This window comes from Narcine bancroftii, chromosome 4 (assembly GCF_036971445.1).
Source record: "Narcine bancroftii isolate sNarBan1 chromosome 4, sNarBan1.hap1, whole genome shotgun sequence".
NCBI classification, from domain to species: Eukaryota; Metazoa; Chordata; class Chondrichthyes; order Torpediniformes; family Narcinidae; genus Narcine; species Narcine bancroftii.
In genome coordinates, this window is record NC_091472.1 from 3335384 (window position 1) to 3357794 (window position 22411).

Consider the following 22411-nt stretch of genomic DNA (forward strand, 5'->3'; position numbering starts at 1 on the left):
AAAAAGCCTATCCACATTTACTCTGTCTGTCCCTTTTAAAATCTTAAACACCTCTATCAAGTCCCCTCTCAATCTTCTACGCTCCAGAGAAAAAAGCCCCAGTCTGCACAACCTTTCCCTGGAACTCAAACCTTGGCACCTCAGATGTTATAGTCCTCCTTTAATACAGCAATTTTCTGCTCAGGTCTCTGAATTAGGGGATTTGAATCTAGAATTTATTGTCAAGTGCAAGTGTTTTCAGCATATTACAGGTTCAAATTGCAATAAATTACATTTTTGAAATAACATAGTGCAAAGGACAAGTGAGATCCTGTCTGTGGTCCATTGTTCTGACAGAAATCTGATGGCAGAGGGGAAGTAGCTGTTATAGTGTAATTGGGTGTTTGTCTTCAGTCTCCTGTACCTTCTTCCTGATGGTAGCAGTGTGAAGAGGGCATAGCCAAGGTGGGGGTCATTGAGAATAGAGGCTTCTTTCTTGAGACACCACTTCTTGTAGATGTCCACAATGGAGTGGACTGGTGCCCACGATGGTGCTGGCCGAGTTCACAACCCTCTGTAGTCTTTTCCTCTCCTGTCCATTGGCACCTCTGTACCAGACAGTGATGCAACCGGTCAGAATGCTGTCCACAGTGTACCTGTAGAAATTTGCACGTCTTTGGTGACCATTTCTTTTTAAAAAAATTTTATTTATGAATTTTACAAAATACATACAAACAAACTACAAAGAAAAACACTAAATCCCTACGTCCCTCCCCCCCACCCTCCACCCACCCCACCCCCTACATCCCCCCCCCCTCCCGTCGGAGCAAAAAAACATATGTCGGGTAATTAACAGTTGCTGCATGGTGTGCCAACCCTTTACATCGCAAAGAAAAAACATTTATCTTATATCCAAACCCATAAGTTTCAAATATAAAGTCCACATTAAAAAAAGAATAATTATTTCATAAAATATAAGTTATCTTCTCTAAATAGAGACACGATTGTAGTCCGTTATGCCATCTTTGTATATTCAATTCAACATCATTCTTCCACTTAATGGCTATACATTTTCTAACTACCACCAGCCCCAGACGTATAAATGCAATTTGAAATTTATCCAATTGCAAACCCATCGTTAATCTATTAGTATAACCCATTAAACACATTAACGAATCAAGTTGCAAATCTACCTTAAATAAATATTCCAAAAACAATAATTTTTTCCCAAAAAGGTTTAATTTTGCACATGCCCGTAGTGAATGTAAGGAAGTACCTATCTGATCTCCGCATCAAAAACACAAATCCGGAGAGCTAAAACTGTATTTTTTCAACTTCTCAGGAGTCAAATATAACTGATGTAAAAAAATTATAATTAACCAAACATTAATTAATTTCATAACACTATCTACACACATTGTCATCCATTCCTCCTGAGATAATGTAATGGATAAATCCTTCTCCCATTTGTCCTTCATTTTATATAAATCAAACTTAATAATCTTTTCCTATAATAATGCATACATTTCAGAAATAAACCCTTTCTTTCCCTTATCAGCAATTAATATCTCAAATTTAATTTGACCAGGTAACACAAAATCTCGTCCAAAATTTTCTAACAATAAATCTCAAACTTGATAACAAACAAATAAAGAGTTCGATGTATAGAGCTGCACAATTAAGGTATTTATCAGATTTTTACCAGACAAGGGAAATGCCAGATTGGACTAAGATAGAACTAGATAAAATAGGGGAGAAGGTACCGGAACATATACTTTATAAGTGGGATGAAAAGCTGGTGCAATATAAAAACTCACCAGTACTGCATCATTTACTTAATACATGGAAGAAGATCCACTTAGAAAGGAAAAAAAAAACGAATGATCAAATACCAAAATTATTACTGACACAAAATCTGCTAATCCCTTTTACAATAGATAACCTTTCCTTTAGAGAATGGGAGAAAAAAGGGATCAAAAGAATAGAAAATTGTTTTTTGGGAAATTTCTTTGGCTTGGCTTCGCGGACGAAGATTTATGGAGGGGGTAAAAAAGTCCACGTCAGCTGCAGGCTCGTTTGTGGCTGACCAGTCCGATGCGGGACAGGCAGACACGATTGCAGCGGTTGCAAGGGAAAATTGGTTGGTTGGGGTTGGGTGTTGGGTTTTTCCTCCTTTGCCTTTTGTCAGTGAGGTGGGCTCTGCGGTCTTCTTCAAAGGAGGCTGCTGCCCGCCAAACTGTGAGGCGCCAAGATGCACGGTTTGAGGCGAGATCAGCCCACTGGCGGTGGTCAATGGGGCAGGCACCAAGATATTTCTTTAGGCAGTCCTTGTACCTTTTCTTTGGTGCACCTCTGTCACGGTGGCCAGTGGAGAGCTCGCCATATAATACGATCTTGGGAAGGCGATGGTCCTCCATTCTGGAGACGTGACCCATCCAGCGCAGCTGGATCTTCAGCAGCGTGGACTCGATGCTGTCGACCTCTGCCATCTCGAGTACCTCGACGTTAGGGGTGTGAGCGCTCCAATGGATGTTGAGGATGGAGCGGAGACAACGCTGGTGGAAGCGTTCTAGGAGCCGTAGGTGGTGCCGGTAGAGGACCCATGATTCGGAGCCGAACAGGAGTGTGGGTATGACAACGGCTCTGTATACGCTTATCTTTGTGAGGTTTTTCAGTTGGTTGTTTTTCCAGACTCTTTTGTGTAGTCTTCCAAAGGCGCTATTTGCCTTGCCCTGTACAAAAACAAAGGCGAGAAATCAGACTGCTCAAACTACAGGGGAATCACGTTGCTCTCCATTGCAGGCAAAATCTTCGCTAGGATTCTACTAAATAGAATAATACCTAGTGTCGCTGAGAATATTCTCCCAGAATCACAGTGCGGCTTTCGCGCAAACAGAGGAACCACTGACATGGTCTTTGCCCTCAGACAGCTCCAAGAAAAGTGCAGAGAACAAAACAAAGGACTCTACATCACCTTTGTTGACCTCACCAAAGCCTTCGACACCGTGAGCAGGAAAGGGCTTTGGCAAATACTAGAGCGCATCGGATGTCCCCCAAAGTTCCTCAACATGATTATCCAACTGCACGAAAACCAACAAGGTCGGGTCAGATACAGCAATGAGCTCTCTGAACCCTTCTCCATTAACAATGGCGTGAAGCAAGGCTGTGTTCTCGCACCAACCCTCTTTTCAATCTTCTTCAGCATGATGCTGAACCAAGCCATGAAAGACCCCAACAATGAAGACGCTGTTTACATCCGGTACCGCACGGATGGCAGTCTCTTCAATCTGAGGTGCCTGCAAGCTCACACCAAGACACAAGAGAAACTTGTCCGTGAACTACTCTTTGCAGATGATGCCGCTTTAGTTGCCCATTCAGAGCCAGCTCTTCAGCGCTTGACGTCCTGCTTTGCGGAAACTGCCAAAATGTTTGGCCTGGAAGTCAGCCTGAAGAAAACTGAGGTCCTCCATCAGCCAGCTCCCCACCATGACTACCAGCCCCCCCACATCTCCATCGGGCACACAAAACTCAAAACGGTCAACCAGTTTACCTATCTCGGCTGCACCATTTTTTGGGAAATAATTTAATAACAAATATGGAATAACTCATGGTACATTGTTTGCATTTCATCAATTGAAAGCTTATTTAAAGGATAAATTGGGAAGCAGACTGAGGTTACCAGAAGGAAGCAACTTTGAATATGTGATTACAGACTCAATGATAATTAAAAGATTTATAACCAACATATACATTAAGCTGCAAGATAAGGAAAATGAAGTAAACTATAAACCTAAGCAGAAGTGGGAAAAGGATCTAAACATCAAGATAAAAAAATGAAGTATGGGGAAAGTTATGTTCTGGAACTATGAAGAATACAATAAACACAAGGTTACGCACAATACCGTATAATTGGTTACACAGGTTATATATCACGCCTCAAAAGTTAAAAGAATGGGGTCCAACATTACCAGATAGATGTTTTCGCTGGAAGAAGGAAACGGGAACAGTTCTGGTCACCAATTTATAGGAAGGATATTAACAAGATAGAGAAAGTGAAGAGAAGATTTACAAAAATGTTGCCTGGGTTTCAGCATCTGGAATACAAGGAAAGACTGAGCAAATTTATTCCTTGGAAGGTAGAAGGCTGAGAGGGGATTTGATAGAGGTGTTTAAGATAATGAGAGGGATAGATAGAGTTGATGTGGAAAAGCTTTTCCCATTGAGACTAGGAGAGATGGATACAAGAGGTCATGGGTTGAGAGTTGACAGGCAAAGGTTTAGAAGCAACATGAGGGGGAACTTCTTTACTCAGAGAGTGGTTACTGTGTGGAATGGGCTTCCGGGAAAGGTGGTGGAGGCAGGGTCAATTTTGTCATTTAAGAAAGAGTTAGATAAGTATATGGATGGGAGGGGGTTGGAGGGATATGGGCAGAGTGCTGGTAAGTGGGATTAGAGGAGGGTACTGGGATCAATGTGGACTAGAAGGGCCAAATTGGCCTGTTTCCGTACTGTAATTGTTATATGTTATATGGGAACAACATTACATGCAACTTGGGCATGTACGAAAGTGAATACATTTTGGGAAGAATTAAATCAGATACAAAATAAAATTACAAAAAATAACATACCAAAAAAACCAGAGATCTTTCTTTTAAATAACATAAGAAGTCGAGAATTAGGCCTCAAACTGGATGAAGCGCAAAAAAGATTTATAATGATAGCCTTAGCTGTAGCAAAAAAATGTATAATATCAACTTGGAAATCAGAAGAGAGCCTGAGAATACAGCAATGGTACATGGAAATGAATAAATGTATTCCATTGGAAAAAAAATAAAATTTAAAAAATAAAGTCACAATGTTTGAACAAATTTGGGAACCCTACATGGAACATATCAGAGAGAGCTTGCCTCGGACCTCCACCCCCTAAAATGATAAGAAGACAAAACTATTTGATTCAGTGTGTAAAAGGAGATGACGCCTTTTTCTTGTTTATTTTCCTTTGTGTGAAGACATTGTTTTATGGTTTTATTGTATTGTATATGTTGAATATTTATGGGTTTTGGAGGGGGGTGGGTAGAGGGGAGGGAGGGAAAGTGGGGAAAAAAAGGGAGAAAAGACCACTGTGTAACTATAATGAGAAACTTTTGTACGTATTTTGGTTGATATGGTTCATAGTGTGAAAAATAAAAAATATTAAAATAAAGAGTTCAATGATATCCCAAATTTCTCTCTAAGTCTAATAAAAGAAAGAAACGTACCAGCTTCAACACAATCCTCCACCAACTTCACACCCTTCATTTCCCAATCTTTCAAATAGGAGCTATTAAGAGAAAAAGGGAATTCTTTTATTCTGATATAATGGCATCTTAGCTAAAATTTTAACCTTGAATTCCTATAATTTGGTCCTGTTTATACCAAATATCCATGAAATGTCTTAATACTTTTGCAAAAGAGAGGCATTCCATTTATATATAAAATGATTACATTATTCTCAGAAATCTGAACCAACTCTACCTTAACCGCAGATTGGGGGTTGATCAATATCAAACATCCTATTGATAAATTTGTTGACCATTTCTGAGCCACTTCCGAATCATTCCTTTCATAATGAGCACCTTCCAAACATTTTCTACCAAATTTGGTGAAGGGAGCAGAAAGTATAAGAGAGCTGCATATTTTAAATGACTGATTTCAGGTAAGTGGGGATATGGAGGGATGTGCAGAAGTTATTGTGGAGTGGAGGAAGGAGTGATGAGATGGGGGTTGGGGACAGGTGCCGTTTATCCCAACCCCGGTTACTCCCCATGGTAATATGAACAGTGCACCAATGACAGAAATCTTCAGTTTGTCACTGAAAGAGTTGGTTGCCTGTTTGTATGTTAATGTAGGAAGGTATTGAAAGTGGTTCTCTTTGGACCATAGAAGAGTGAGTGGAGATTCAATGGAAAGATGCAGATGAAAGGGGTCCTCAATGACTTTGTGTGCCCTCTTCAGACAACGATCCCGGTAGATCATGTTGATGTGGGGGGAGGGAGACCCAAGCGATCTCCTCTGACACTTATCATCCTGTGGATTGACCACCATCCACGTCTGGAACACAACATCAGCTGCACTGGCTGGTGGTACCTGAATACATCAAATCTGGCTCTTTGTTCGACGAGGTTGGGTATTTTCGTTTCGATTTTGATTGGGCATCTCTTTCTATAAATCGGTCAAACAAAATGGTGGGCAAAACAAGTTATTGTGATCTGGAATGCCCTCCTTGAAAAGACAATGTAAAAGGATCAATAATTGGTTTTGAGCAGATATTGGATCAATACCAGAAAGGAAGGGGGTAAAAATGCACATTTGAGTCAGCATGGTATGTCAAGAAATGAGAGCTCTTTTGGAGGATAAATGTTGGTGCGGGGGCTGAATGGCATCCAGTGATCTACGATTCGATGCAACTGTCATTGTCCATCAGGCAACAGCCTTTGTTGTGCGAGGTTTTGGAGTGAGGACTCTGCAGAACTATTGCCATCAGTCAGCGTGGACTCTGCCCTCATTCCCCATCACATGAATCGATTTAAATGTGTGCACCATGCCAGGTCATGGGTCTGCAATTAGGTACATGAGCAAGCACTTTGAAACTGACCCTGGGGTCTGTGCTAGTGAAAAGCATCTTCACAGTCCCCCGGGGGTATTGTGAACACTAGTCAGTGGAGATCAACATCCTGCAGCAGAAGAATGATGCTCCTGGCACTGTCGCCGTTGATGCTCACCCGTTCCTTGAAAGTTAGAATTTTACACCATGGTCAACAGTTGGAAAGAAGAGAGTGTTGTGTCCAAGAACTCAGGCTAAATCAGGACCTTGTAGAGATTTGGTACGACACCAGAAACCTTGGCAAATTTCTACAGATGTGTGGTGGAAAGTGTGCTGACTGCCTGCATCACGGTCTGGTACGGGAACACCAGTACCCCTGAGCGTAAAGCTCTGCAAGAGGTAGTGGACACAGACCAGGACATCACAGGCAAAACCCTCCCCACCATCGAGAACATCTACAGGGAACACTGCCGTCAGAGAGCAGCAGCCATCATCAGGGACCCACACCACCCAGCACATGTTCTGTTCCTGCTGCTGCCATCAGGAAAGAGGAGCAGGGGCCACAAGACTCGCCCACTGGGTTCAGGAACAGCTGCTCCCCCTCCACCATCAGACTCCTCAACGACAAATTTCAATCAGGGACTTATTTTAGGACTCGTCATAGATCTGAAACATGAATTGATTAGACCTGCTAAAGTGTTCCACTATTTTCTGTTTTCATTCAGATTTTCAGCATCCATGTTTTTTTTGTTGCTTTTGGCTTTCAGATGATAATACATGTATTATTTTTTTAAATTTAATTTTTAAAGATTTAGACATTCAACACAGTAACAGGCCATCTCAGCCCACAAGTCTGTGCTGCCCAATTTCGAACAGTGGGAGGAAACCGAAGCCCCCGGGGAAAACCCAGGCAGTCACGGGGAGAATGTACAAACTCCTTACAGACAGCGCGGGATTCGAACCCCGATCGCTGGGGCTGTAATGGCGTTGCGCTAACTGTTATGCCAACCGTGCCACCCCGTGATGGCCTTGGAAATGCTCTCAGGTGGTCCATGTGAATTTGAAATTGTCCCACTTAAAGTTTATTGGTGGGAGGAGGCCTAGTTGGTGCTCTGCTTTGGAGCATTTTAGAGGAGAAAGAAGTTGAGAGATGGGATGGGGGCAAGTAGTTCCATAGCTTAAGGTCTTGACAGCTGAGGGAGTGTTTAAAAATAGAATATGGAAGAGGACAGAAATGAAGAGAACAGACATTCAGAAGGTAATTAAACATGAACCAAGGTTACAAAGGGATTAAAAAAATGAAGACAATAAATTTTGTTCCAGAATTCTTGGAAAATTAAATTATTCTTGTGGTCAAACAGATAAAACCCATTAGAGTTCAGAAAAACACTCCAAAATGCTGGAGGAACTCGGCCGTCTTTCCAGCATCCATAGAAGTCAAAGGTATTTTGCTGATGTTTCGGGCCTGAGCCCTTCTTCAAGGAATAAATAGAATGAGCCAGAAGCAGGAAATCTCCGTAAGTCTCAGAATTCAGACGGTGCCGGCTGGGGGAGGAATCCAGACCATCAAAAGGTGTTCATTGGAAGTGAACAGGGGAGGTGAGAATTTATCATGTCTGTGAAAGCAGACAAGAAAGGGAGAGACAGATCTGAGGGAAGGCAATGGGGGAAGAAGTGGAGGGGGTTTTAATGAAAGCCAGAGAAATCGAAACCTATTAGAGTTGAGGTGGTGCGTATTGAAGGGCAGGGTGTGACAATGAGAAAGATGATCAGCAATGTTTTAATGTTTTTCAGTTCACAGAATTCTGTTTGGAACTGTGATCGGTGCAAGCGGTGCCAGTGCCTGTGCATTGGTCCTGATTGTTGCCATGTGTTGCCCTTGATGGTAATAAGTGGTCGTGGAGACGCAGAGAGTATCAGGTCTTCCATCAGATCATCCTGCAGTGCTTCCAAAGGAGATCATGGTTTTCTGAACAAACACGGGTGTGCCACGCAAGAACAGAAATGAAATAAGAACCCAAAAACGGGTCCTTTTGCCAGCTCTGCCATTCTTGTGACTTTCCTCTGCTACCCGGATTCAAATCCAGCACTGCCCAGAGTTTGTGTGTTCTCCCCGTGTCTGTGCAGGTTTCCTCCGGGTGCTCCAGTTTCCTCCCACCCTCCAAAACATATGGGGTTGTAGGTTAATTTGGGTACAATTGGGCGGCATGGATTTAAATGGCAGTAATCAGCTTCTATCGGGTTGTAAATCTAAAACAAATACCGTGACCCTTGATTCTCTTAATGTCCAAAACTCCGACAGCTTCCTTGAATATCCTTCATCACCAAGCACAGAAATTCTCAACCCTTTCTTTTAGCTGTGACCCACCCCCCACCCCCACAGGAGGACTTTTCTCAAAGTTTATGGGCCCCCTTCCCTGTTCTCTCCTACCAAGTACATTAAAAAAATTATTTCATGATTTGAGTCCATGGCCCCCCCCTTAAATGTGCTGTGCCCCCCTCAGGGGGACAGTACAGCCCCTGGCTTGGTATATTCAAGACTCCACAACTGACATGTATAATTCCAAAGATTCATGACACTGATTGAAGAAATTTCTCCTTATCTTGTTCTTACCATTTCAAGCCCAAGATAATCTCTTCTGAATAAGATCCATCTTTTTAAGCCTTCCTGACCCAACAAATTTGGCACCCCAGGAATTAATTTGCTGAACTTTGCTGCCCTTCATCCAATCCAAGGATATCTTTCCTTTGAAGAGAAACCAGATTGGTACATCGTATTCCGTTTGTACTTTTACCAGGGTCAGTTTAATTGGAGCAAGGTGTCTGCAATTGGTCTCGATCCTCGTAAAGGCCATTGTATCTATCCATCTTCCTAAAATGATTATCAAACCTGTCAATTTAGTTTGTCATTTGTCCACAAGACACCGATGTACCTTTGAAGAGCCTTGACACCGTTTCATGCAACTCCCCACTGGTCACAGATGCCCAGTCTAAAACTGATGGATTTTATTCCTCTATTTTCTATTCCTTCACGAATCTTCAGTCTAGACAAGGGTGCATGTTGAATTTATTTAATGATCTTCAATTCAACATCTTCTGAAAGTCCATATTAGCAATTGAAACTTTTTTTCTCATCAACTATTCTCATTATTACAACATCAAAAAACTATGAACAAATTAATTCAAACGTGACTTCCTAAAGTCAGCTGAACTGCAATTATTTTCTAATTATTTATCAGTTTCTTCATTATCAGACTCTAACATGGCACGGACAACCTCACAGTTCACAAAGTGGCATGGTTACAGCACCAGCGATCGGGACCTTTTAAATCCTGCCCTCTCTGTAAGGAGTTTCTTTTTTCTTTTTGAATCTTTATTGATTTTATAATAATAGAACATGAAAACATATAGAGTATTGTAGCCGCATGCTACTTGAAAGAAAGACACGGGCGTGGCAAGATGGCGTAAGGATCAGGCGTGCCTTACAGTCCTCTCCTGACTCTATCTTATTGTTTTGTCTAGAAATGCCCGTTAAAATTCTTTAAAAGTTTAGATAACTTCAGTGCTGTTAATTTAACTTATGATGGTACAATTGGTGGAAAAGAGCCAAAAAAAACGACAACAGATTATCAAAAAACTACATTTTCCAAAAGTTCAAGTTTTGGAGCCTACCTACAGGAAAGACATCGAGACTCAGCCTGAAATGGATCCCAGGAGAAAGGTACAGCTTTCGGATGTAGAGTTCAATATTACGTCGGTAGAGCCCTCTAAAGAGGGCGCCAAACAGCCTTTAGAACAAAGAAGTACTCAGGTTCGCACATGTGCAGTAGCATCTGACGGCAATGTTATGAATGAACCACTTGTAGTAACATCAGTTGAAGTACCGGCTGGGGAAAGGCATTTGTCAACTGTAGCGGTGGCACTGCAAACTGCACCTTTTGAGATAAAAGAATCTATACAACTTGATGTACTGGGAGAAATTAACACATTATGGACTGGGGAAAATCCCGGCCAGTGTCCTCCAGTCATTGCTGGAGAGGCTGTGGCTGGGGTTTCCACACGCAGTCATACTACAAGGAAGGCAACCAGAATGAAGGAAGCAACAGAAGACCCTTTGGTTATGCAGAAGAAGCAGGAATCTGTTGAGCCAGAATCTCTTCCAATTGAAAAGATTCTTGTGAATCTTGAATCTAAATGATCTTATACAACGCAGGGATTATCTAAGATTATGACTGAACTTGGTACTAGGTTCAATACTCTGATGGAAATAAATTCTCAACAGATGGCTGAGTTTGGAGCTTTTAAGCTTGAAGTGAGAGATAAATTTAATTCGTGTGAAGAAGATATAGACGAAATACGAGATCAAGTTTCAGATGTGACAAAAATGGTCGAAGACTTACAAACTTAAAATAAAAATTTGGTGAAAAAGATTGATTATTTGGAAAACCAATCCAGACGGAACAATATAAAGATTATTGGTTTGCCGGAAGGAATGGAGGGACCAGACCCAAGAAAATTTTTGACTGAATGGATTCCGCAGGTGCTGGGTCAAGAACATTTCCCGGAAGGTATAATACTGGAACGTGCTCACAGAGCCTTGTGTAGAAGACCTATTTCAGGTCAAAGTCCAAGACCTGTTTTGGTTCGTTGCTTGAACTATTACGACAGAGAAATAATTTTACGAGTGGCTATTAGAAATGCACAACAGAGAAAATCACCCTTGATGATTCAAAATAATCGAGTTTTCTTCTATGCGGATTTGAGTCAAGAAGTTATGTTCCAACGACGGGAATTAAACTTTGCTAAAGAGTTGTTGTGGAAGAAAGGTTATAAGGCAACCTTTAGATATCCAGCTGTTTTGAAGGTTTTTCAAGATGGTTGCCAATCAAAGTTCTTTGAATTTCCAAAGGAAGCTATAGCATTTGCTCAAGAGCTGCCAATCACTCAGTTTCAACAGAGACATAGTCCGCCGCGATCTCTAAGGAGACAAGAGATGGAAGAAAAGAGCCGTGCTCCAAGAAGGAACGGTTGTAATGGTGACTCGGCAGTTGGAGCTGATTAAAAGAAGAGTTGTCCTTTTTTTTCTAATGTTTTTTTAAAAAAAGGGATATTAAATAATGAGGATGTTAGTTTAAGATGAAGTGAGAGTTGGGGGAGAGAACTGGATGGGCACTATTTCCTGAAAGTCATCTGCTACGTGTGAGTTATCTCACACCCATTTTTTTTTGGGAGTTATCGCATTGCGCGGTTTAGACGGGAGGGGGTATTTTTAACCTCCTACCCGTTTTTTTTTTCCTTTTTTTATATTATTAGATTAAAGAGTGAAGGGTTTTTTTTTTGTGTTTATAAAAAAAAAGCATAAGAAAGTATTTGATTGTTTAAAAAACTAAAAATTGATGTGGTTTTTTTGTAAAGTTTATTCAGTAGATAAGGAATATTTGAAATTTAAATGTGAATATTTTTTCTTTAACTTTAAGGTGAAAGGAGTGGTAATTCTGGTGTATATTATTTTGCTATTTTAGTTATAGAACGAAGGGAATAATGGTGAAAGTTATAAATTGAATTGTACAATTCTTAATGAGGCTTGAATTTTGTTTGTGGTTTATGCTCCATTTGTTGAAGATATAGATTTCGTTGTAGATGTGTTTATATTATTTGGATATCTGAATTTTAACGTAATGATTGGGGATATTTAAATGTGGTATTGGAGCTTTTATTGGATAATTATTCAAGAGTAAAAGGGAAAAATGGTGGAAGAGTACTAAAATTGAATTGTACAGTGTTTAATGAGGTTTGAATTATGTTTTAAGATGGTGGTTTATGTGACTAATATGATGATAGATGTGAAGTTAGTTGATATTTGGTGAAGGTTTATCTCTATAGAGAAAGTTTTTTTTTCATCTTTTTTTTCATGCTACAATTTTTTTTAAAGAATTGATTATTGTTTAAGAATTTTTGATAGATAATGTTACTAACTTTACTAATTTTTTATATTAAGTTTGAGTTAAATATATGTTTCATCTTAACTCTGTTTGTTAAATATATGCATTTAAGTTTGATTTAAATATGTTTTTTAAGTCTGATATCTTAGTATTAATTACTTTTCTTTTTGTTAGTATTTTAATCGGTTATGTTTTCGTTTTTTTTGTAAGTGGGTTTTTTTGTCTCACATATTATTAACTTTATTAATTCTTCACTCTTTATTTAGGGGAAAGGGGGGGTTGGACTAATTTGAGTTGAGTTATTAATGTGTAATAATTATTGGGGAGGGTATAGTTTATTTAGATTACTGATACTGTATTGTAATTTTATTATTTTGTTCTTAATTTTTTTTAAATATAATTCTATATGTTATTCATGTTATAAAATCTTAAATAAAGTTTAAAAAAAAGAAAGAAAGACACTCGCGAGTGTAGTCAGGTTAAGCTCTGCGTTTTAATGGTGCTCAGGCCCCACTTTTATACCTCTTACATTCCTGCCATTTGCCCCTTTTGCTAACGTAACGACCCGCATAACAAAAGCAGATTTCCCATGCGCGGGTACCTTCTTGCATGACATACCCTCTTCCCCGTGCGCTGTCCCTATCTGTTGGCTGTGCAGCGGGGCCAGCACCATTTTGGAGTCACTGGCCCTAAAGCTGCCTTTGCCGTTCGTCCACTCATTCACTTGCTAGGGTCAGTGCTGCTGCATGGTTTGCTGGCTTTTAAGTGTGCATGCCGCCTGGTGTGCCGGCTTGATCACCGCGACGGTGGACCGCCACAGTATATGGAATACAAAAGTACAGAAAATAACACATTTTGTAAAAAGCTATCATAAACTATACCCATATCACTAATCAGTCTAAACACTGAATTAAAGAACAATATGCCATATTTTATTGTAATATGTAATATCTATCCCCACTACCTAGACGGGAGTTGTATGGCTAAAAGATTAATATTCTGCTTCAGAAAAAAGGCACAAAACAAGAAAGTAAAATTATCATCAAAATTGTTGTAGTTCCTAGAAGTTCTGGAAATAGTTCATAAGTGGCCCCCACATACTTTGAAAATTCATATTCGTATCAGTTACAGAGCCTTGGATTTTTTCCAGATTAAGGCAAGACATAATCACACACAACCATTGTGCATGAGTGGGCGGAATAACATCCGTCCACCGAAGTAGTATTGCATGTCTTGCCTTAAGGGAAGTAAAGGATATTTTTTGATGTTTAGTTAGTGTTAATGTCTTGCAATTCTCTCCAGTAGTGCCAAAAAGAAATGAAAGGATCAGGTTCCAAGTTTAAATCAAGGATTATTGATAAAGTCTGAGAAACCCCTGTCCGGTAACTTCTAAGGCTTGAACAAGTTGAAAACATATAAATTTAATGCATCTTCCCCATTGTTACATCTGTCGTAGTGAGGACTCAAATTTGGGTAAAACGAGAAAGTATATCTTTATACATGTGAGCTCTGTATACTACGTTAAATTGTAAGAGAGAATGGTGAGCACATAATGATGAAGTATTAATCAATCTAAAACTCAAATCCCAACTCTCTTCAAATATTGAAAAATGTATGTCCTGTTCCCAGGTTTCTAAATTTTATTTAAAGGAGCCTGACACAATTTCATCACCATATCATAAATAGTAGATATTAAACCTTTCTGTGAAGATTGTAAATTAAAAATTGCGTCAAATAATATTCGGGTCAAGAGTATTAGAAAACTCAGTTAATGGAGAGTGGAGAAAAATTTTTTATCTGTAAATGCATAAAAATGAGTTTTAGATAGCAAATTTACTTGACAATTGTTCAAATGAGGTAAGACTATTGTCAATAAATAAATCTTTAAAAGTTGTAATACTTATTCTATACAAGTAATAAAAAGTTAAATCATTCATAGAAGGGTGAAAAGGTATTTGGATAAAATAGGACTGGAAAGAGAAATTTATTTAAACCAAAGTATTTTCTGAATTGCAACCAGATTCTCACCGAATTATCAATTAAAATGTATTTAATTTAATTAAAGAAAAAGGTCAGGCATATCCAAGAAGTACAGTAATTTTCTTTCTGATTTTAACAGTGGGTGTAGGAGGGAAGGGTTCAGATTCTTGGGGCATTGGAATCGGTTCTGGGGCAGATGGGATCAGTTCAAACAGGATGGTCTCCATTTGGGCAGGGCCGGGATCAATGCCCTCAGGAGAGTGTTTGGTAGTGCTGTTGAGGAAGGTTTAAACTAAGGTGGCAGGGGGATGGAATCAGGAGTAGAGAGATGGAGGGGTTTAGCATGAGGGAAGAAGACAGAGATAGGAGGGTGAAAAGCAAAAGAGGCAGGCAGGTAACCTCAGGGCAAAAATGTAAAAGAGCCACTTTACACCATAATGGTGGTAGGGTTTCTTTGGCTTGGCTTCGCGGACGAAGATTTATGGAGGGGGTAAAAATAGGATCACTGGGATGTGGGCCAAACATGGGCAAATGGCACTATCTTGGTTACCATGGTCAAGTTGGGCTGAAGGGCCTTTTTTGTGTGATAGAAGTCTGACTCCAATTAGTTGCTATCTCCCCCCGACCCCTGGTTGGATTTAATGTGCTTCCAGTCCTATTGGAATTATTGTGGAGATGGCAATCACCTGAAATGTCCATTCCCTTCATGACTAGCCCTAGAAGTCCATGGTGTTCCATCATGTGCAGATGGTTCATAAATCGTATGCCCTCTCTTGCTTTTATGCTCTCTTTGACTTACCTTATCAACCACAGTTGCCTCATCCTCCCTTTAGAATGCTGCTTCTACTTTGGGATGGAACAATCATGTTTCTTTTGAATTATTCCATTAAGATCCTGCCATTGCTGCCCAGCTGTGTTCCCTGTGAGGATCTCCTTCCAATCAACTTTGGTCATCTGCACTCTCAAGCCTCTGTTGTTATCTTTACTGATCTGTAAGACTGACACAGGGATGGACTCATCCCTCCCCACCCTCACACTCCCGGCACCTTCCCCTGGATCACAGGAGGTGCAACATTTGCAACCACACCTCCTCCCTCACCACAGTCCAGGGCGCCAAACACGTGAAGCAACTCTTCACTTGTGCATCCAGAGGACTTATTTACTGCATCTGGTGGACCCTTTGTGGCCTTCTCTACATTGGAGAGGCCAGTCACAGACTGGGAGCTCGCTTCTCTCAGCACCTCCTCTCCGTTCACCACTACAGCGACCTCCCAGTGACCATTTCAATTCTGAATCACACTGTCTGGCCAGGACCTTGTGTACTCTCCCACCCTGACCACCTGCAGATTGGAGGAACAACACCTTATTTTCTGTTTGAGCACTCTGGGCAGTGGTCTTGTAAACCGCAAGTCACGAGTTTGTTCCTCGCTTTTTGAGGGGTACTGGACAAAGTGATGACTTTCTGTCTTCCTTACAGTAGATAAAGTTAAAGAATTTCATGTATGTTACATTCTATGTATGTTACATGACAATAATGGAACCTTTACCCTTTCCTTCCTGTCCAGTTCTTTCACCCACCCAGCCATCCCTCCTCCCCATCATCACTGCTCTCCCCTCCCTCCTTTCTCCACCTCTCATCTCCTGGCTCTGCCAACCCCCCACCGCCTACAGATGACACTTTCCTTATTCTCATATATCCTAATTTAATCTTTCAAAGCATGAGTTGTGATATCTCAAATGTTGATCTCTAATCCAACAAATCAAACTCTGTGGCTATTTCTTTTTGTGGTTTTAATTCATTGATAAAATGGATAAACATTTTGTATCGCTTCACATTAAGTCTTTCATAACAAAGAGTAACAAAGTATTTACTGTATGATAAAGATACAAAAGATATATAGAGATATAAAACGTATATAAAAATACAAAAGCTTTTAAAGAGATACACAATTCAAAGAAAAATTTCTCGTGCTTATGCTTCCTTCACACCTCGTAGAACGCGAGGTGAGCCCATAATAGCCTGGGTGGATATTACGACATATTACATCATAGTTACCACGGTAACACTACAAAAAATAGTTCTCTTAAAGAGACAGGCACAAAATTAACTAAGAGTCAAACAAACAAAAGGTATTAACCTTTACACCCCCCCCCCGCCCCACTCTTTTGTTTCGACCCCTACCAACCTTCTTCATACTTTGATGAAGGACTCAAGCCCAAAACGTCGGTTCTGTATCTTTGCCGTTGCTACATAAAGGACACTCTTCGACCTGCTGAGCTTCTCCAACATTTTGTGTTTTTATTTCCTCCGCAGTCTCCATCAGAATCAGAGCACCACAGGGCTGTGTTCTTAGCCCCCTGCTCTACTCACTTCAGCATCCATTCTCAATGGGGACCACAGCACATTTAAGTGGGGGGGAGGGGGGCATGAACTGAAATCATAACTTTTTTATGCAGTTGTTAGGAGAGAAGTAAGGAAGAAACCAACTAAACTTGTTCAGGGAGGATGTAAGAGGAGAGCTCTTCACACATGGAGTGGTGGGAGCACAGAATGCCCTGCTGACAGTGGTGGTGGAGGAACATACAATGAGACAATTAGGTGCATGAAAGTGAGGGTTTTGCTGTCGGGAAATTCTTAGCAGTTGTTTGAGTAGGTTATTGGGTTGGCCCAACTCTGTGAACCAAAGGCCCTGCACTGTGCTGTATATTTCTGGGTTTGTGTAACTTCTGTTTTGTTTGAAGAAGTTGTTACCACCAAAGAAGCGAAGAGGTTAGTTTTGGAAGTTTATTTAACGTTCCAGAATGGGGATGATAAAGTCTCTCACAGGGCATTGATGGCTAACACTGAAGGAAGCAATGGGGGGGAAGGGAGGCAGTGGGTAGGAAGTTTGGGGTAGTGGGGAGGGAAGGAGTTGCGTCAATGACCAAATTATTATCATCATGATTGGAAGACTTGTGAGATGCTGCCTCTGGTCCAGGGGGGACAGGGTATGGTGGAGCAGTGACGATTATCTTTATACAGTGACAGCCAAAGCTCCATTTATCTATTTATTTCGACCAGACATTCCCACAGGGGCCACAGCACATTTAAGGGTTCATGGGATTGAAAATATTTTTTTGATATTTTTTATGCCATTGGTGGGAGAGAAGCACAGAAGAAATCAACTAAATATGACGGCTTCACAGGGAAGGGGGCCTGTAAACTTGGAGCTGAGTCCTAGAGGGGGCATAACCAAAACATGGTTGAGAATGGCTGCTCTAGAGGGTTGCCAGAGGTTACAGAGGGACATTGATAGGATGCAGAGCTGGGCTGAGAAGTGGCAGATGGAGTTTAACCCTAAAAAGTATTGAAGTGGTTCATTTCAGTGGGTCACATTTGAAGACAGAATACAATATTAGTAGGACTCTGAGCAGTGTGGAAAAACTGAGAGATGTTGGGTGCGTGTCTATAGGACACTTAAAGCTGCTGCACAGGTTGATCATATTGTTATGAAGGTGGACGGTGTGTTGACCTTCATTATCCGCAGGGGCGTGTCCCAGAGCATTGAGGTAATGTTGCCTCTATACAAGACCTTAATTAGACCCCACTTGGAATATTGTGCTCAGTTCTGGTCACCTCACTGCAGAAAGGATGTGGATTTTATGGAGAAGGGCAGAGGATGCTGCCTGGATTGGAGAGCATGATTTATGAGCTCAGGTTGAGTGAACATGGTTTTTTCTCCTTTGGGAGACAGGATGAGGCATGATCTGATAGAGGTGTACAAGATGATGAGAGACATTGATCATGTGGATGTCCAGAGGCTTTTTTTGCCCAGGGCTGAAATGTCAAATTTGAGGGGACAGAGTATGGGGTGGGTGGTCGGGGGGGAGTTGGGGTTGCAAAATGTAGGTGTTTTACTCAGAGAGTGGTGGGTGCATGGAATGTGCTGTTGGAAACAACGGTGGAGGCAGGGACGACACATCTTTAAGGTGACTATTAGATTTGTATATTGTATTTTGAAAATTGAAGAGCTATTTAGCAGGGAGCTTCGAGCCAGTTGGAGCAGGTTATTAGGTTATAGCAGCTACAATTTCCATGGTATACACACAAAATCAACATATTATACTCATTTTTCAGTGCAAAATGGTCCACACCCATTGCTGCTGCTTTTCTACAAACAAGCTTTAATTTAACTTGAAAAAAACAATTAACAAATAAATCACAAAAAGTCCAATTTTCAAATCGAATAGTTGAGTTCCCATAAAATGTTACGAGCCCAGAGGACCCATAAACCCAGCAGCAATAGATATTCACCAAGACAAATGGTTACTTAAAGAAAAGTTGCTTCTTATTATCTTTAAACATGAAAATAGAATCACACTTTAACTTCTCTCTATTTACTTACATAACCTAACTTAACCCTCTTCTATTTCTAAGCGCACATGTACGTAATCTGTGTGTAAGTTCAGAAAAGTTCTTTGGTTCACAGTCCAATCTCACTTCTCATTCTTCCAAGTTTACTGGTTGCAGGCAATTCTTACATTGTTGTTACAAGATCCAACCAGCAATCACAAAGAAGGCAGATCACACAGGGGTAAAGATGAACAATTACTTTATTAAGAAAAAATTTACCTTCAAACTTTAATTCAAAACCCCCCCTTTTATAACAATGCCCACTGGTTACTATGTAAATCTCTTTAACAGTGTAAAACTAATAAATTCCCCAGTCTAAATATAACATACGTAATCAAAGTCTAAGTTATATTTCCAACCAACCCACAGAAAAACTTAGACACAAAACAAACACAAAACACACAAGACTCACAAAACTTTGATCTCAACTGAAGCAAAGATCATTATCAAAATTCAGTTTGTTTGGTCAACTGAAGCCAAAAGATCTTTGAGAGAGAGAGAGAGAGAGAGAGAGAGAGAGAGAGAGAGAGATGTTCATCCCTTTATGAAATGCTCAACATTCTAAACTGTCTTCCAGACCATGACTCATGCTCTGGGCCTTCTTCCACTCCACAGCACCACCCAGTGGTTGTTTATCATCCAAGTCCAGAAATTTTTAGATCATTTTCTGCACATGCTCAGTCCGTCTCCCACTCTCTCAGTAGTCCACCTTCACCTTGGCTCTCTAAGGCAACTGTCACTTTTTAACATAAAACCACACAACACATAGACCAATACATAACACAGAACTCTGTAACACCTCCCCTGCTAAAAAAAATTTGGTCCACAAGAACAAATTTTTAATAATTATTGGAAGTATTACATAAATAAAATAAACACTCCTTATTTTTTTACAATAAGTATGTGATTAGATTCGTATCTACCCAGATTAATATCTTGACAAACAATCTGCTATTATGTTATCCATCCCCTTTATGTGTGTAATAATTAAATCATACACTTGTAACATTAAGCTCCAGTTCACTAACCGTCTGATCTTATTTTTCATTTTAGACTGAAAAGCTAATGGATTATGATCAGTATATATTATTAATGGTTTTGAGCAGTACAAATATACACATCAAAATGTTGCAACACTAAAACAAGCGCTAATAACTCCTTCTCAATGGTCGAGTAATTTTGTTAATGGTCGTTAAACTTTTTTGAGAAGTACGAAATAGGATGTTCTACTCTATCACCATGCTTTTTCTGTAACAGTACAGCACCAACCGCTTTATCACTGGTGTCCACGGCTAAAAAGAATGGCTTTTCAAAGTTAGGGGACACAAGTACAGGCTGATAGCATAAAATGGCCTTTAACTTTGGCATGCATCTGACCAGATAAATTTTTCTTTCTTTCCAAGTAGTTTTGTTAATGGGAGTGCAATTTCTGCAAAGTGTTTACAAAATCTACGATAGTAGTCAATCATACCTTGAAATCTCTGAAGAGCTTTCTTATTACCGGGGATAGGGAACACAGTGATAGCCAATACTTTCGCTCCAACTGGTGCCACTTGTCCCTGTTCTACCACATAACCCATATAAATTACAGTGCTATGTCCATACTTACACTTATGCAAATTCACTGTGAGGTGTGCTTCCACCAGTCTCTGAAATAACTGCTCTAATTCAAGTATGTGTTCTTCCCTTCTATCCATACTAATTACTAAATCATCGATATAGACTCCTGTGTGCTCTAAACCCTGAATTACTGCATTAATCATTCTCTGAAATGTGCCAGGTGCATTTTTCATCTTGAAAGGCATAACATTATACTCGTACAATCCTGAAGGCATAACAAATGCAGAAATCTCCCTGCCTTTCTCTGTTAAAGGAACACACCAGTATCCTTTTAAGAGATCAATCTTTGTAAGAAACTTAGCCTTCCCCACCTTATCTATGCTGGGGATAGGAAAAGCATCAGTCTTTGTCACTGTGTTTACCTTATGATAATCTGTACAAAACTTAATTGAGCAATCTGGCTTAGGCACCAGAACACAGGGTGAACTCCAGTTTGAACTTGATTTTTGGATGATGTCATTTTTGAGCATATAATCCACTTCTTGATCCAATAATCTGCTCTTTTCCTGATTAACTCAGTAAGGATGCTGCTTAATAGGCTTAGCATCACCGACCTCCACATCATGACAAGCCACAGTAGTTCTTCTTGGAACATCTGGGAATATATCTTTAAATTTCATAAGTAATGTCTTCATTTCTTCCCTTTCTGATTTAGTCAAATGCATTAACTTGGTTTCTAACTTTTGCAAAACTATAGAATTTTCCAGCCTGGGGCTTATCACTTTCTATGCTCCATGACCTTCCACAAAACTTATCTCCTCCACCTTGGTTGGAATCCTAGTCTCCTCCTCAGTCATTTTCTCAAAGTAAGGTTTAAGCATGTTCACGTGACAGACCTGTGTCTCTCTTCGATGATCAGGCGTCTCAGTGACATAGGTGACCTGGTTAATTTTTGATTTCACCTTATATGGTCCTGAAAACAGAACTCTCAAAGGGTTTGACTGCATTGGAAACAAAACCAATACTTTGTCGCCAGGTTTAATGCCCCTAACTTTTGCTTTTTGATCATACCAAATTTTCATTTTTCCCTGAGCAGTTTTTAAATTTTTCCTTGCCATCTCGCAAGCCTGATATAATCTGTTTTGAAATTTGAAAACATAATCCAACAGATTTGATTGTAGATCATTATGTATCCACTGTTCCTTCAACAATAGTAATGGACCCCTGACTACCAACTCAAACTGACTAAAGCCAAGAGACTCCTGAGTTGCCTCTCTAACAGTAAACAATAACAAATGGATTCCTTCATCCCAATCCTTATTATTTTCCACACAATAAGCCCTCATCATATTTTTCACAGTTAGATGGAACCTTTCCAAGGCCGCTTGACTTTCAGAATGATAGGTAGACGACACAATTTGATGGGCTCCCAATTCATACACCACCTGTTGAAATATTCCAGACATAAAATTACTCCCTTGGTCTGACTGAATTTCCCTTGGTAGGCCAAACAGTGTGAAAAATTTTACCATAGCCTTCACAATCGTATTTGCTTTAATGTTTCTCAGGGGAATAGCCTCTGGAAACCTTGAAGCTGTGCACATGAGTGTTAACAAATATGCATTTCCTGCTTTGGTTTTTGGCAGTGGGCCAACACAATCCACTATCACTTTTGAGAAGGGATCCCTGAAAGCAGGAATGGGTTGTAAAGGTGCCACTGGTGGTCTTTGATTAGGCTTGCCCACCAGTTGACAAGTGTGACAGGTTCTACAAAAGTTTACAACATCCTTTCTTAATTTCGGCCAATAAAACTGTTTCCTTATCTTTTCTACCATCTTCTTCACTCCAAGATGACCTCCTAAAGGTGTACTATGAGCCAACTTTAATATTTCATTCCTGTAAGTTTTGGGAATTACAACCTGTCTTACTACCGCCCAGCTTTCACTGGCAGGTGTCACTTGTGGTCTCCACTTT

At 40.2% G+C, this 22411-nt stretch overlaps 1 long non-coding RNA gene across 2 annotated transcripts; it reads right to left on the reverse strand.

The window, feature by feature from the left end:
- Positions 1–202: 202 nt before the first annotated feature.
- LOC138759765 (uncharacterized) lies at positions 203–10390 on the reverse strand. Of its 2 annotated transcripts, none has more exons than XR_011355073.1 (3): positions 10239–10390; positions 5238–5299; positions 203–635 (listed from the first exon to the last, which is right to left on the reverse strand). It is a non-coding gene; the product is annotated as an uncharacterized lncRNA (long non-coding RNA). The 2 variants fall into 2 exon arrangements; XR_011355074.1 differs by having other exon boundaries at positions 10235–10390.
- Between the last annotated feature and the right edge of the window lie 12021 nt (positions 10391–22411).